Source organism: Lutra lutra, unplaced genomic scaffold (assembly GCF_902655055.1).
Source record: "Lutra lutra unplaced genomic scaffold, mLutLut1.2, whole genome shotgun sequence".
NCBI lineage: Eukaryota > Metazoa > Chordata > Mammalia > Carnivora > Mustelidae > Lutra > Lutra lutra.
Genome location: NW_025923840.1, coordinates 170430 through 187606, shown reverse-complemented (window position 1 = coordinate 187606; position 17177 = coordinate 170430). Strand labels below are relative to the sequence as shown.

General features: G+C 41.3%; 1 protein-coding gene across 1 annotated transcript in view; it reads left to right on the top strand.

Annotated features, from left to right (window-relative positions):
* LOC125092673 (ral guanine nucleotide dissociation stimulator-like) overlaps positions 1–17177 on the top strand; it is a 61419-nt gene that overhangs the window by 1291 nt on the left and 42951 nt on the right. The gene's annotated exons all lie outside the window — the stretch shown is intronic.

The following is a 17177-nucleotide window of genomic DNA, read 5'->3' as shown; positions in this document are numbered from 1 at the left end:
CACCGCTCCCTGTGCCACTACCGCCTGGCTGTCCCCTCACCTGCCTCTGGTGACCCCTGCTCCCTCCCCCATGGATCCCGCCCCCCTACCATAGGGTCATCACCTGGCTGCCACATCCTTCCGCCCCACGGCTGCACCTATTACCCCATGCCATGATGGCCCCAGTGCCCCAATGAGTTGTCATTGATTCCCACTGCCACACCACGCCCATCACAGCTACCGCACCCCAGGGTCTTGCTGTCCTGCTGCACAAACCCCCATTGCCACTGCAGCCCTCCCCAACTACTCTCCAAGTCACCCCTTCTTGCCACCTTGACCCTGACCCCTCCCCGCCCCACCACCCGCTGGCCTGGTGCTGCTGCCAGTGAACACAAGGCAACTGCCCCTTCTTTGGTTGCCCTGCTGCCGCTGCCATGCCCTACTATGATGAGACCGCCGCCCTGCTGGTCCTGCCCGCCCCCCACCATTAACCCCCACTCAAGTACTGTCCTGCTTCAGCCCACCACACTGCTGCTGACACACTGTGCCCTGCCAATGCCACTGCCACCCCACTGCACCTCCCCAATGCCACTGTGACTGTGGCCCAGTGACATTGCTTCCCCGCTGCTCCACCCGTTGCCCCTGCTGCCTCACTGTACGCTTCTGGTATCTGCCTCCCCTCCCTGCTGCTGCTTCATACCCCACCTTTGCGTCCCCCATGCAGGCCCACCGTACCACCCTTCTGCTGCCCAGGGGCTGCCTGGCCGCTCCGAAGTCACTGGCGTGCCCTGGAAATAATCAGTGGGAGACCGCCCCTAAGAGATTTTCTGCATAGGGACTGGCAGCAGGTGTGTTCTGGAAGTGGGTTGGAGGTATAGGCATGGGTGTAAATCCCAAGAAGGAAAATGTTAGCATAATTATGGTAAGTGTTAAAATAGCCTAAAGAGCTAAATTTAAAGTTCTTTTAATGTCTCCTTCTTTTCCATACAGTGACTTTATTCATCATATTGTGCACCTGAAAATAATATAATCTCAAGTTAAATAACTGGAATGAACATTAAAACTGTAAAAAAGATAAATAAAAAAATTTTTTAACATCATGCATCAATTGACATACAGACATTAAGAGAACAGTTTGCATAGTGAAATGTGTATATGTGTCTAGGTGCTCTTTCTCAACCAAGGCTGGTTAAAATCATGGAAAAGATGAGTTTTATTTCTCTTCAGAATCACTCACTATTCTGGGCTTTCATGTATAGTGTATATACATATGAACAAGCTTTTCTCAAAAACTAAAAGAAAAAAAAAGCTCCAAGAACCAGCACTAGATGTCCTCTGTGGAATCGCATGAACAGAAATGCCCTCATTAGCTTTGTTGTATGAGAAGACCTTGGGAGATTCTCATTAGAGAAATAAGTGTCAAGTGAAATACATCATAAACAAGAACTTCTCCTTACCATACTGCTCACTGGGGAACTTAACACTCCATTTTATTTTTCTCTGATCACCAGAAAAATCAAAACTAACAGCACACATAGCCCAGTCGTTATATTAAATTTATGCTTTGCTCTCTGTTCGCTAACAGTTCTACCGCCTAGAACTGAAACCTTGGGGCTGACTCTGTGATCATACATGTGCTACTTTTAGGATAAGATGTACATTAATTTAAGTATATGAATAAATTCACCCTCGTTATGTTTTCCGCAGCAAGCATTTTCACTGACATAATTTCATGGGATCTTCATCACAGTCCAGGTGAAACACAGGTAAATATTTATGGTATATAAAAGGTAAGCAAAGGTAAATGCACAAAATAAGAATCTGTGAAATCAAACAAATGCAACCCAGTTAGTTTTAAGACCTAAGGCAGTATTAATTGATCTACTAATGACTTGGATAGTATCCTATCCAGTAGATAGAGGGGCGCTCCAAAAGGCCACAATAAAGAAAAGACTTCCAAGATAGCCTGTGAGATGGAGTACATGGGTGGTGCAGTCAGTTAAGTGTCACACTCTTGGCTTTGGCTTAGGTCCTAATCTCAGGGTCTTGGGATTCAGCCCTTCACAGGGATCTGTGCTGAGCAGAGAGCCTGTTTGTGTTTCACTCTCCCTCTCCCTCTGACCCCCCACAAATAAATAAATCTTAAGAATAATACATCAAGAGAGAAAACAAAACATAATCAGCTAGGAACCCATTGTTTTAGACAAGATCGCCCTCCTAAGGTAAACATAGGAGGACAATCAGTAGACTTCCTAGCGCTGTCCAAGAAATTCCCACCTGGGCTGGCTAAATGTTATATAGTTCTGGATGATGAAACTGCAGTTGGGTCAGTATTAACTCTTGGCTAACCAACTCAGGGCCTTAAGCCATGTGAGGGCATTTTGAACTTGTGGTTTTCCTTTTCAACAACCCCACTTTTTTTTTTAATTTTTTTTTTATTTTTTTCAGCATAACAGTATTCATTATTTTTGCACCACACCCAGTGCTCCATGCAATCTGTGCCCTCTACAATACCCACCACCTGGTCCCCCCAACCTCCCACCCCCCACCCCTTCAAAATTCTCAGATCGTTTTTCAGAGTCCATAGTCTCTCATGGTTCACCTCCCCTTCCAATTTCCCTCAAGTCCCTTCTCCTCTCCATCTCCCCTTGTCCTCCATGCTATTTGTTATGCTCCACAAATAAGTGAAACCATATGATAATTGACTCTCTCTGCTTGACTTATTTCACTCAGCATAATCTCTTCCAGTCCCGTCCATGTTGCTACAAAACTTGGGTATTCATCCTTTCTTTCTTTCTTTCTTTCTTTCTTTCTTTCTTTCTTTCTTTTTTTTTTTTTTTTTTTTACAGCTTTATAAACATATATTTTTATCCCCAGGGGTACAGGTCTGCGAATCGCCAGGTTTACACACTTCACAACACTCACCATAGCACATACCATCCCCAATATCCATAACCCCACCCCCTCTCCCAACCCCCTCCCCCCATCAACCCTCAGTTTGTTTTGTGAGATTAAGAGTCACTTATGACAACCCCACCTTTTGATCAGACTCTCAATTGAGATATGGGCTCTAAATTTAAGGCTTTAACACAACTCTTGGCAACTGCTCTGAAGCGCTCACAGTACTATTGTTCCTCAGTGTAGTATTCAGAGTTCTTGACCTTTCTGATTAACCCTTGTGATGTTCACAGGCCACGACTGAAGGCTTACAATTTTTGAGTTGGTCATGATCTTCTTTTTGTATGTTTTTCTGATGTTCCAGTCTTAGATCATTGTGTACAGGTTAGTGTCTCTGAATTTGTATTTAGAGCTTTTGATAAAACATAAAGCACCACACAGATTATATTGATTACAATAAACAAGATAATTCCCAATGTTTGGAGTGCAATTTGAGGCTATGTACTCCAAGACTCAAAGCAATTAAAAACAAATGAGTAAGAAAGGCCCTGGTGAAGGAGCCACTCTTTTAAGCCACGTGGCTTTCTCAGTAATCTGATGTTATTGAGCTTCAAATTCCCCCAGAACTGTTTATCGGGGTTTAGCAAATGCTGTTGTCTACAGCACAGACCCAGCCTTGCTCAGCTAAGAGATAACTAAGGGCTATCTTTTCTTCAAGAACTCCTTTGCCAGAGTGTAAGGATTCTTTTGGGCAGACATTGCTTTGACAAGGGGATCTGCAAAAATTTCGAGAATGAAGGACAAGGTCTTGATCATACTCCATCTACGTTTATCCCTAACCTGGGAAGTAAGGCTAGCCAAAGGCATGAATCTTGCAACACAATTTTTCCTGGTAGTTCCCTTCTAACTCGGAACATGAATGTAGGGAAGTTAACCAATGAGATGTCTTATTCAGCTTGAGTATTTTTCATACCAGGGTTGAATTTTCTGGTAGCCTGAAATAAATGGTTGCTCTAAATTCCAGAGGATACTGCTGTAGTAATTAACTGGACAATACAGATGAGGGTGTTACCGTTCCAGGCCATTGCCAGAATGAAGGGAAAGAGAAGGGAGATAAAGGTTCACATGTTTTGTCAAAACTTGGAGTCTTGATCGATTGTCTTGGGTGAGAATGGTCTACCTAGATGTCAGCTATTTCACTTTCTTCCAAGTAGATTCAGAAATATCAAGTGTCTGTGTAGGACCAGTTGTCAGGGGTAGACTTCTGTAGCTGTGGGATGTGCACCATAGGCTCAATATCTTTGAGTTTTAGAGAAGGAGATTTAGCAAAGTCCCTCTTTTACTGGCTTTCAAGGGCTGTCTTCCTCTAATGATGTGTTTCAAATATTTAATTACCAGGCTGTAAACTGTAATGGAGAGGATGTTTTTATCTGTTACCTAGGAAGTCTTCCATAACCTCTTGATGACAGGCTTGAGCACTGGACATAGCAGACTTACAGTAGTCTAGGCTCTAAACTGTGATGGAGAGGATCTTTTTAACTGTGATATAGGAAGTCTTCCATAACCTCTTGATTGCAGGCTTGAGCACTGGACATCACAGACTTACAGTAGTTGGATAGACCAGCATGCAACACAATGGATCAGTAAAAGGTTGTACACTGAGACAATTCAATGAAGTCTGCAAGGATTTCCTAAAGGCTCCTGTGATTTGTCCAGTGAAATATGTGCCCTTGTCACTGGAGATCACAGAAAGTGTGCCCCAAGGGGAAACCCATTTTTAACAGGGTCTTTGCCATAGTGCAATCATCAGCCTATTGTCAGGGAAAGGCTTTAACTGATGCAGAAAATACAGAAACAGCAACGAGGGTATATGACAAACCCTACTAAGTGGCAGTGGAATGAAGCCAGCTGCATGTGTTCAAAGAGTCCACAGGAATGAGGCCCAAAACTTCTGGAGACAAAAAGTTGTTCAGGACTATGGACCTGACAAGTTAGACACCACTGGTAAACATTTTTTTCATTTTTTTTTCTGCTTTAGAAGGCTTCCCGCTGATGTCCATTTATCCTTTGAATCATCTTAAATGCCCAGTTGTGGGTGAAGACATGAAAAAAAAAGAAAAAAAAATGGGGTTTGGCAGGCATCTGGGAATAACCAAGTGGTTGTCTTCGTTTTCCCTTAGCTTGACTCTTTCTCTAAAACAGTCCCATTATTTACCCACCTTCTTCTCTCCAATTCAGAAGGAAACAGGTGCCATGTTACAGGGGCATCAGGATGGCCTGCATCTGGCAATGAGGAGCCATGTTTTGTCGAACTGGAATGGACCTTATTTACATGTGCCACAATCTTACAACTATAATAGAAAAAAAAACTTAGTAGGAAGTTTTATTCGATAATGTTTCCCATGTAATTTAACATATCAAATAAGCTAAATTAATTTAGCAAATCCTTTGGAATGTTCCAGGTCAAAGATTCTTAAGAGGGCTAATATTCCAAAGAAAATTAAAAAAAAAAAAAAACCCACAAAATCCTTCATTCTCTTCAGAAAGGGAAACCAAATTCTGATTTTTTAAAGATTTTATTTTATTTATTTGACAGAAAGAATTCACAAGTAAGCAGAGAGGGAGAGAGAGAGAGAGAGATGGAGGAGGAAGCAGGCTCCCTGCCCAGCAGGGGGCCCTATGTGGGACTCAATCCCAGGACCCTGAGATCACAACTGGGGCCGAAGGTAGAGGATTAACCCACTGAGCTACCATGCAGCCCAAATTCTGATGTTTTACCAGCTTACTTTTGATTGGAAATTCTTCATTCCAATCTTAGACCGTCCTGATCACTCATATCATTCCTTTCCAATATTCCCTTTTTAGAAGGCTTTACAACTTTACAACTTGTTCTTTTACATTTTGATTTTTTTTTCCTGAGTTTACCCTCTTTATGTAACCAGCTTTGCTGTAAAACAAAATTCCTTTCTTTTTTCCCTGGGCGGGGGGGGGGGATGATTTCCATTTCTCATTCCTTTAGTTATGAAAAACACACATATTACCTTCTTTGCATTCTGAGTTATTTTTTCTTATTCTTTTCAGTACCCTTCATTACATTACTTAGAATTCTTAACCCTTGGAAACTTTCATTTTTAAAGAAAGCAGTTGTGAACTGTGAACAAGTATTCTTTAGGCTGGGAAATTTATGAATGCATTTCATAATTTGCTGAAATATGTGCTTCTTCATTAAACAATCTTTCAGGAAAGCCCAGAATGCATTTAGAAACAAGCCCACTTTCTTTGCAATAAGGTAACCAAAAGGAGATGAACTCATGTTCATTTATTAATAACTTAGTATTATCTTACCTAGTAATGATCTAGATATTTAATGAAAGTAATTTCATTTAAAAATTGACCTAACTTGGGGCACCTGGGTGGCTCAGTGGGTTAAAGCCTCTGCCTTCGGCTCAGGTCATGATCCCAGGGTCCTGGGATCGAGCCCCACATTGGGCTCTCTGCACAGTGGTGAGCCTGATTCCCCTTCTCTCTCTGCCTGCCTCTCTGCCTACTTGTGATTTCTCTCTCTGTCAAATAAATAAAGAAATTTAAAAAAAATTGACCTAACTCATCAAAACATTAAAGTTTTAGTTTACCAGAAAGATTTGGAAGACTAAGACTTTATCTAAAATTTCTAATTTTATTTACATCTATTTAATGTAATTTGTTCCTAACAGTTTCACTGAGAATACCCATAAAAATTGTGTGAGACATGGGGTGAGATCAGTGAAGTAGGAGATGAGGATTGCAGGTTGTGCTTGTCCTGATGTGCACAGGTGATGGATGGAAGTGTTGAATCACTGTACAGTGCATATGGAACTAATATAACATGGTGTGTTGAGTAGCTGGAATTGAAATAAAATTTTAAAATATAAAATAAAAATTAATTAAAATAAAAATTTAAAAAAAATTAGAAAACATGAAAGCTTGTCATACTTCCAAGCAATTTTTTTAAAATTTTGAATAGAGATCAGAACTACTTGACATCTACATGACAGTTTTATTTTTAGTGCTGATGTAGATCACATCTACATGACAGTTTTATTTTTAGTGCTGATGACTAAAGCCAAGTCTATTTGCCCAGATCATATGAATTTGAAACATATTTATGTTAGTTTTTATCTTTCTGACAGTTTTAGAATGCCCAATCCTTTCAAGTACTTGTATCTAATCCAAGGACATAGGGTTCTCTACAAATTAATTTGGGCAATATCCATCCAGTGAGAAAAATATCTCACATTGACAACATATATTTGTAGACACAAAGACCACTGCATGGAGCCTAGAGTCACTAACATGTATGGAGAAAACATTAAGATCTGAGGGGGAGGAGTCAAGATGGCGGAGAAGTAGCAGGCTGAGACTACTTCGGGTAGCGGGAGATCAGCTAAATAGCTTATCTAAAGATTGCAAACACCTACAAATCCAACGGGAGATTGAAGAGAAGAAGAACAGCAATTCTAGAAACAGAAAATCAACCACTATCTGAAAGGTAGGACTGGCAGAGAAGTGAATCCAAAGCGACAGGAAGATAGATCGCGGGGGGAGGGGCCGGCTCCCGGAGAGCAGCGGAGCAAAAGAGCACAAAATCAGGACATTTAAAAGTCTGTTCCACTGAGGGATATCGCTCCAGAGGCTTAACTGGGGTGAAGCCCAGGCGGGGTCAGCGCGGCCTCAGGTCCCGCAGGGTCGCAGAAGGATCTGGAGTGTCTGAGTGTCACAGAGCTTACCGGTATTAGAACGGGGAAGCCGGCTACAGAGACAGAGCCGAGGAGTGACTCTCAGCTCAGGGTTGCCTTGAACCGGTAGCAGGCTCGGTCAGCTTGGAGCGCGGCCAGAGGCCAGGGTGACGGGAGTTATTGGGCGCTGTTCTCTGAGGGCGCACTGAGGAGTGGGGCCCCAGGCCCTCGCTCCTCCGGGCGGTAGACCAGGAGGCCGCCATCTTCATTCCCGCCCTCTGGAACTCTACGAAAAGCGCTCAGGGAACAAAAGCTCCCGAAAGAAAACCCAGCAAACCCGAGCGGATTACTCAGCCCGCCCCGGTTAAGGGCGGTGCAACTCCGCCTGGGGCAAAGACGCTTGAGAATCACTACAACAGGCCCCTCCCCCAGAAGATCAACGGGAAACTCAGCCAGGACCAAATTCACTTACCAAGGAGTGTAGTTTCAATACCAAGGAGAGCGGTGGAATTCCAGAGGAGAAGAAAGCAAAGCACGTAACTAATGGCTTCCTCCCCAAGATGTTTTAGCCTTACAGTTAATTTAATTTTATTTTCTTTTTTAATTTTATTTTCTTTTTCTCTTCTTCTGTTAATTTTTTTTAACTTTTACCGTTTTCTTTTTAACGTTTTTTAAATAGTTTATCTAATATATATATATATATATTTTTCCTCTTTTTATATTTTTTCTTTATCGACTTTCTTTTTTTAATAGTTTTTTTTTTCTTTCTGAACCCCTTTTTATCCCTTTCTCCCCCCTCACAATTTTGGATCTCTTCTGATTTGGCTAAAGCATATTTTCCTGGGGTTGTTGCCACCCTTTTAGTATTTTCTTGCTCCTTCATAGACTCTTATCTGGACAAAATCACAAGGCGGAAAAATTCACCACAAAAAAAAAGAACAAGAAGCAGTACCAAAGGCTAGGGACCTAATCAATACAGACTTTGGTAATATGTCAGATATAGAGTTCAGAATGACGATTCTCAAGGTTCTAGCTGGGCTTGAAAAAGGCATGGAAGATATTAAAGCAACCCTCTCGGGAGATATAAAAGCCCTTTCTGGAGAAATAAAAGAACTAAAATCTAACCAAGTTGAAATCAAAAAAAGCTATTAATGAGGTGCAATAAAAAATGGAGGCTCTCACTGCGAGGATAAAAGAGGCAGAAGAAAGAATTAGCGATATAGAAGAGCAAATGACAGAGAATAAAGGAGCTGAGCAAAAGAGGGACAAACAGCTACTGGACCAGAAGGGGAGAATTCGAGAAATAAGTGACACCATAAGACGAAACAACATTAGAATAATTGGGATTCCAGAAGAAGAGGAAACTGAGTGGGGAGCAGAAGGTATATTGGAGAGAATTATTGTAGAGAATTTCCCCAATATGACAAAGGGAACAAGCATCTAAATTCAGGAGGTTCAGAGAACTCCCCTCAAAATCAATAAGAATAGGTCCACACCCCGTCACCTAATAGTAAAATTGACAAGTCTTAGTGACAAAGAAAAGATCCTGCAAGCAGCCCGGGAAAAGAAGCCTGTAACGTACAATGGTAAAAATATTAGATTGGCAGCAGACTTATCCACAGAGACCTGGCAGGCCAGAAAGAGCTGGCATGATATATTCAGAGAACTAAATGAGAAAAACATGCAGCCAAGAATACTATATCCAGCTAGGCTATCATTGAAAATAGAAGGAGAGATTAAAAGCTTCCAGGACAAACAAAAACTTAAAGTATTTGCAAATACCAAGCCAGCTCTACAGGAAATATTGAAAGAGGTCCTCTAAGCAAAGAGAGACCCTAAAAGTAGTAGATCAGAAAAAAACAGAGACAATATACAATAACAGTCACCTTACAGGCAATATAATGGCACTAAATGCATATCTCTCAAACTTACCCTGAATGTTAATGGGCTAAATGCCCCAATCAAAAGACACAGGGTATCAGAATGGATAAAAAAACAAAACCCATTTATATGTTGCCTACAAGAAACTCATCTTAAACCCGAAGACACCTCCAGGTTTAAAGTGAGGGGGTGGAAAATAATTTACCATGCTAATGGACATCAGAAGAAAGCAGGAGTGGCAATCCTTATATCAGATCAATTAGATTTTAAGCCAAAGATTATAATAACAGATGAGGAAGGACACTATATCATACTCAAAGGAACTGTCCAACAAGAAGATCTAACAATTTTAAATATCTATGCCCCTAACGTGGGAGCAGCCAACTATGTAAACCAATTAATAACAAAATCAAAGAAACACATCAACAATAATACAATAATAGTAGGGGATTTTATCACTCCCCTCACTGAAATGGACAGATCATCCAAGCAAAAGATCAACAAGGAAATAAAGGCCTTAAATGACACACTGGACCAGATGGACATCACAGATATATTCAGAACATTTCATCCCAAAGCAACAGAATACACATTCTTCTCTAGTGCACATGGAACATTCTCCAGAATAGATCACATTCTTGGTCCTAAATCAAGTCTCAACCAGTATCAAAAGATTGGGATCATTCCCTGCATATTTTCAGACCACAATGCTATGAAGCTAGGACTTAATAACAAGAGGAAATTTGGAAAGAACCCAAATATATGGAGACTAAGCAGCATCCATCTAAAGAATGAATGGGTCAACCAGGAAATTAAAGAAGAATTGAAAATATTTATGGAAACAAATGATAATGAATTCACAACGGTTCAGAATCTGTGGGACACAACAAAGGCAGTCCTGAGAGGAAAATATATAGCGGTACAAGCCTTTCTCAAGAAACAAGAAAGGTCTCAGGTACACAACCTAACCCTACCCCTAAAAGAGCTGGAGAAAGAACAAGAAAGAAACCCTAAACCCCGCAGGATAAGAGAAATCATAAAGATCAGAGCAGAAATCAATGAAATAGAACCCAAAAAAACAATAGAACAAATCAATGAAACTAGGAGCTGGTTCTTTGAAAGAATTAATAAGATGGATAAACCCCTGGCCAGACTTATCAAAAAGAAAAGAGAAAGGACCCAAATAAATAAAATCATGAATGAAAGAGGAAAGATCACAACGAACACCAAAGAAATACAGACAATTATAAGAACATACTATGAGCAACTCTACGCCAACAAATTTGACAATCTGGAAGAAATGGATGCATTCCTAGAGACATATAAACTACCACAACTGAACCAGGAAGAAATGGAAAGCCTGAACAGACCCATAACCAGTAAGGAGATTGAAACAGTCATCAAAAATCTCCAAACAAACAAAAGCCCAGGGCCAGACGGCTTCCCGGGGGAATTCTACCAAACATTTAAAGAAGAACTAATTCGTATTCTCCTGAAACTGTTCCAAAAAATAGAAATAGAAGGAAAACTTCCAAACTCATTTTATGAGGCCAGCATCACCTTGATCCCAAAACCAGACAAGGATCCCAACAAAAAAGAGAACTACAGACCAATATCCTTGATGAACACAGATGCAAAAATTCTCGCCAAAATACTAGCCAATAGGATTCAACAGTACATTAAAAGGATTATTCACCACGACCAAGTGGGATTTATTCCAGGGCTGCAAGGCTGGTTCAACATCCGCAAATCAATCAATGTGATACAACACATTAATAAAGAAAGAAAAAGAATCATATGATACTCTCCATAGATGCTGAAAAAGCATTGGACAAAGTACAGCATCCCTTCCTGATCAAAACCCTTCAAAGTGTAGGGATAGACGGCACATACCTCAATATTATCAAAGCCATCTATGAAAAACCCACCGCAAATATCATTCTCAATGGAGAAAAACTGAAAGCTTTTCCGCTAAGGTCAGGAACACGGCAGGGATGTCCGTTATCACCACTGCTATTCAACATAGTACTAGAAGTCCTAGCCTCAGCAATCAGACAACAAAAGGAAATTAAAGGCATCCAAATCGGCAAAGAAGAAGTCAAACTATCACTCTTCGCAGATGATATGATACTCTATGTGGAAAACCCAAAAGACTCCACTCCAAAACTGCTAGAACTTGTACAGGAATTCAGTAAAGTGTCAGGATATAAAATCAATGCACAGAAATCAGTTGCATTTCTCTACACCAACAACAAGACAGAAGAAAGAGAAATTAAGGAGTCCATCCCATTTACAATTGCACCCAAAACTATAAGGTACCTAGGAATAAACCTAACCAAAGAGACTAAAAATCTATACTCAGAAAACTATAAAGTACTCATGAAAGAAATTGAGGAAGACACAAAGAAATGGAAAAATGTTCCATGCTCCTGGATTGGAAGAATAAAGATTGTGAAAATGTCTATGCTACCTAAAGCAATCTACACATTTAATGCAATTCCTATCAAAGTACCATCCATTTTTTTCAAAGAAATGGAACAAATAATCCTAAAATTTATATGGAACCAGAAAAGACCTCGAATAGCCAAAGGAATATTGAAAAAGAAAGCCAAAGTTGGTGGCATCACAATTCCGGACTTCAAGCTCTATTACAAAGCTGTCATCATCAAGACAGCATGGTACTGGCACAAAAACAGACACATAGATCAATGGAACAGAATAGAGAGCCCAGAAATAGACCCTCAACTCTATGGTCAACTCATCTTCGACAAAGCAGGAAAGAATGTCCAATGGAAAAAAGACAGCCTCTTCAATAAATGGTGTTGGGAAAATTGGACAGCCACATGCAGAAAAATGAAATTGGATCATTTCCTTACACCACACACGAAAATAGACTCACAATGGATCGAGGATCTTAATGTGAGAAAGGAATCCATCAAAATCCTCGAGGAGAATACAGACAGCAACCTCTTCGACCTCAGCCGCAGCATCATCTTCCTAGGAACATCACAAAGGGCAAGGGAAGCAAGGGCAAAAATGAACTTTTGGGATTTTATCAAGATCAAAAGCTTTTGCACAGCAAAGGAAACAGTGAACAAAACCAAAAGACAACTGACAGAATGGGAGAATATATTTGCAAATGACATATCAGATAAAGGGCTAGTGTCCAAAATCTATAAAGAACATAGCAAACTCAACACCCAAAGAACAAATAATCCAATCAAGAAATGGGCATAGGATATTAACAGACATTTCTGCAAAGAAGATATCCAGATGGCCAACACACACATGAAAATGTGCTCCATATCACTCGGCATCAGGGAAATACAAATCAAAACCACAATGAGATATCACCTCACACCAGTCAGAATGGCTAAAATTAACAAGTCAGGAAATGGCAGGTGCTCGGGAGGATGCAGAGAAAGGGGAACCCTCCTACACTGTTGGTGGGAATGCAAGCTGGTACAACCACTCTGGAAAACAGCATGGAGGTTCCTCAAAATGTTGAAAATAGAACTACCCTATGACCCAGCAATTGCACTGCTGGGTATTTACCCTAAAGATACAAACATAGTGATCCGAAGGGGCACGTGCACCCGAATGTTTATAGCAGCAATGTCTACAATAGCCAAACTATGGAAAGAACCTAGATGTCCATCTACAGATGAATGGATAAAGAAGATGTGGTATATATACACAATGGAATACTATGCAGCCATCAGAAGAAATGAATTCTTGCCATTTGCGATGATGTGGATGGAACTAGAGGGTATCATGCTTCCGAAATAAGTCAATCGGAGAAAGACAACAATCATATTATCTCCCTGATATGAGGGAAAGGAGATCCAACATGGGGGGTTAAGGAGGTAGGAGAAGAGTAAATGAAACAAGATGGGATTGGGTGGGAGAGAAACCATAAGTGACTCTTAATCTCACAAAACAAACTGAGGGTTGATGGGGGGAGGGGGGTTGGGAGACGGGGGTTGGGTTTATGGATATTGGGGAGGGTATGTGCTATGGTGAGTGCTGTGAAGTGTGTAAACCTGGCGATTCACAGACCTGTATGCCTGGGGATAAAAATATATGTTTATAAAATTAAAAAAAATAAATAAATACATTAAAAAAAAGAATGATGTAGTGAGTGTCCTTCTGTATCTCTGACTACAGTCTTTAGTTTAAAATCTAGTTTGTCTGTTATGAGACTCGCTACCCCAGCCTTCTCTTGAGGCCCATTGGCATGAAAGATGCTTCTCCATCCCTTCACTTTCAGTCTGGGTGTATCTTTAGGTTCAAAATGGGTCCCTTGTAGACAACGTATGGATGGTTCCTGTCATTTTATGCAATCTGCAACCCTGTGCCATTTTATGGGCACATTTAGGCCATTCACATTGAGAGTGATTATTGATAGATATGTTTTTATTGACATCGTGTTTACTTTGAAGTCTTTCTTTCTGTACATCGTCTCTATATTTCTGTTCAATGCAATTATTAGTATTTTTCCTCTTTCATAGAACCCCCCTTAATATTTACTGCTGTGTCAGCTTGGTGGTTGCGTAGTCTTTTAAGCCTTGTTGGTCTTGGAATCTCTTTATCTCTCCATACATTTTGAATGTCAGTCTTGCTGGATAAAGTATTCTTGGCTGCATGTTCTTCTCATTTAGTGCCCTGAATATATCTTGCCAGTCCTTTCTGGCTTGCCAGGTATCTGTGGACAGGTCTGATTTATTCTGATGGGCTTTCCACTGTAAGTTAGTTGCCTTTTTGTCCTAGCGCCTTCAAGAGATTATATCTACAATTATGATTCTTCAATTTGAATATTAGGTGCTTTGATGCTTTTCTGGAATCTATAATCTTGGGTTGAGACCGTTAAGCCTCTAGTACATGAACGCTGGTTCCATTCACGAGATTGGGAAAATTGTCATGATGAACTTGTTCCACTATATCTTCTAGACTCCTTTCTTTCTCCTCCCCTTCAGGGATTCCAATAATTCTGACACTGGAACGTTTCATGGCATCATTTATTTCCCTGATTCTGTTTTCGTGGCTTCTAAGCTGTTTGTTCCAGGCTTCCTCCTGATCCTTTCTCTCTATCTGTTTGTCCTCCAGATCACTAATTCTGTCTCAGTTACTCTAGCTTTGAGAGAATTTAGATTAGATTGGAACTCATTGAGAGTTTTGTGAACCTCATCCCTGGTAGCTTTCAGCTCAGCCCTAACATTGTAAACATCATCTCTGGTCGTTTTCAGTTCAGCCCTAATCAATTCTGTTTAGTCATCCATGGCTTTCTCCAACTTAGCTATTGCCTGGATAATTGTTAGCCTGAATTTTCTTTCCTACATATTGTCTATGTTGATAGTCGTTTGCTCTGTTGTGGAAGGCCCATCCTCTGTATTTTTCTTCTCTTGGGCATTCCTCCTTCTAGTCATTTTGGTGAGAGATGGCTGAACGAATGTAGCTGGATGTATCGACCGTGGTGCAGTCAAGGTGCACCCTGGAATGCTTCTGAGCAATCAGGATTCCCCACCCAAATGAGAGCAAAAAGAAAAGAAAAAGAAAAAGAGAGAGAGAGAGAGAGGAAAGAAATGGAAGATAAAAGAGAAGGTTCAACCCAAATGGGCCCCAAGGTAAGGTTTAGAAAGTATACAAACAAAAACAAAAAGAAACAAACAAAAAGACTGATAAAAGTATATGACAAGAGAAAAAAAAATATATATATATAAGAAAATAAAGGAAGAACCTCATCAAAAAGAACCCCAAATGTAAGATTTATATACTATCAGGACAAATACAAAAACACAGAAACGCTGGTGGAAGAAAAAGATGGGAGAGTGGTTATAAATTCTCAGTGTGGTTGAGGAAGGTTGTTTTGATTCTTCCTGGATATATCTTGATATCTTTGTTAAAGGACTCAACTTTCCTAAGATAAAGGGGGATTAAAAATTGGTTTACTTATAGGTGTAGCATTGATTGGGGAAAGGGGATTACCTTGAAGTTTAACTCTATATGAATATTAGAAAATAAAAGCAAAAAAGGAATAAACTAGATTAAACTAAACCCAAATTTAAAAAGAAAGAAATTAAAAAAAAAATAGAAATGCAAAAGAAAAACACAGGTGTATGTATCAAAAAGTTCAGGTTAGAAGGCTATTATGGAATTTGATGTACTGGACATCTCACTGTGATGGTAAATAGGTTAAAAAGTTATCTATAAAAAAAAATGAGCCAGAATAGTGGGAACGAATTAAAAATAAAAGTTGTCCAATGAAGTATTTGTGGTGTGGAAAACACAAGATCTGTTTTTAAGTTCAGTGCCGAGCTCATGGAAGTTCTAATGTGGAGCGGCTGTTTTGAATTCTCCAGCGCCTGAGGAACGGCAAGTGGGAGATGTCTGCACATGCTGGAGTTTATATGCATGATGGCCAACAAATGGTGGGATGGCCTCAAGAAGCCTTGGAGGCTGTTCCAAGGTGTAGCTTGGACCTGCTCGATACAGTAAGGTGTCTTACTGCAGGACAGGGTAAGTCCGGTTAGAGTGCTCCAGGGACCCCCATAAGGAAAGTTTCGATATCAAAGCTCTCCAAATGGATGCGTGGAAAGCCCAGCTCATGTTAGCATTGCAACCGAGGAACTGGGCTGCTTTGATCCGCTGGCTCTGGTTCGAAGTTCCAAGTGATCTGAGTTGACAGAGGTTCTCAGTCTGATGGGACACAATGCTGCTTGGTCTCCAGGGAGACCTTAGACTGTGGTGGTATCTCTGGGGTCATGCAGGATTCTCCTCGCCTAAGGGTTGGACCCCGTTCCCAGGAGCAAGGTTTCCTTCTTGGGACAGGAGGGGTTCTGTTGAATGGCTCAGGGACCACACATTGGACCATATGTTGTTTTTCGAGAACAGGCCTCTGGGGACAGAGGCTTGCAAACTTAGCTAGTGTTTGTATGAGGTCTTAGGGATATGTTACATTCAATCTTTGGACTCAGGCCCTTTGACTTGCTTATCTTCCTGGAAGTAGGTGCTGAGGGTGTGTCAGACTGCAAATTTTTTCCAGAGCAACCTGTGAAATTGTGGTGGGCTCAGGGGCATGCAGGTTTCTCCTAACCTAAAGGGAGTGGCAACTGAGATGGGTAGAGTTTCTTCTGGAGAGCAGGCCCAGTGATGGGGTATGGTTCTGGAGGCACCATTGTGGAGGGACTGTGGGTATAGTCATTGAGACCAAAGTCCTCAGACACAAACTCGCAGAAGAGTTAGTGGCGAGGTGAACACACACCAGATCTGCAGACCCTGGTTGCAGCTCCTCAGGATTTGAACCTCAGTTGGCTAGCAGGCAGTAGCACAGGCTTTTCCGTCTGGATTGTGTGTCTAGGATGGCCACGGCGTGGAGGGGTGTGCTCAGGGGTACGTGGGAGGTTCTTCCTATCTGGGTTTTCTGCCCAGCTCCCACGAGTTTGATGTCTTTCTTGGGGAAGGGAGGAGTGCTGTTTTCCGTCTCCTGGGTCCTGCCCAAACAGGGATTCCAGAGACAGGTCCTGGGTCAGAAAGCCAGGATATATCCACCAAGGGTTAGGATTTGGGCCTAGGGGCATGAAAGGCCTGCTCTGTGGGCTCCTAGTCCAGCTCCCGAGGTCCCTTGTTTGAAGGGGTCCTCAGGCTGAGTGTCACAATGCCTGTTGTGCCCAGCTGCCCCTCCTAGGCGGGTGTGGTCTCATGGGC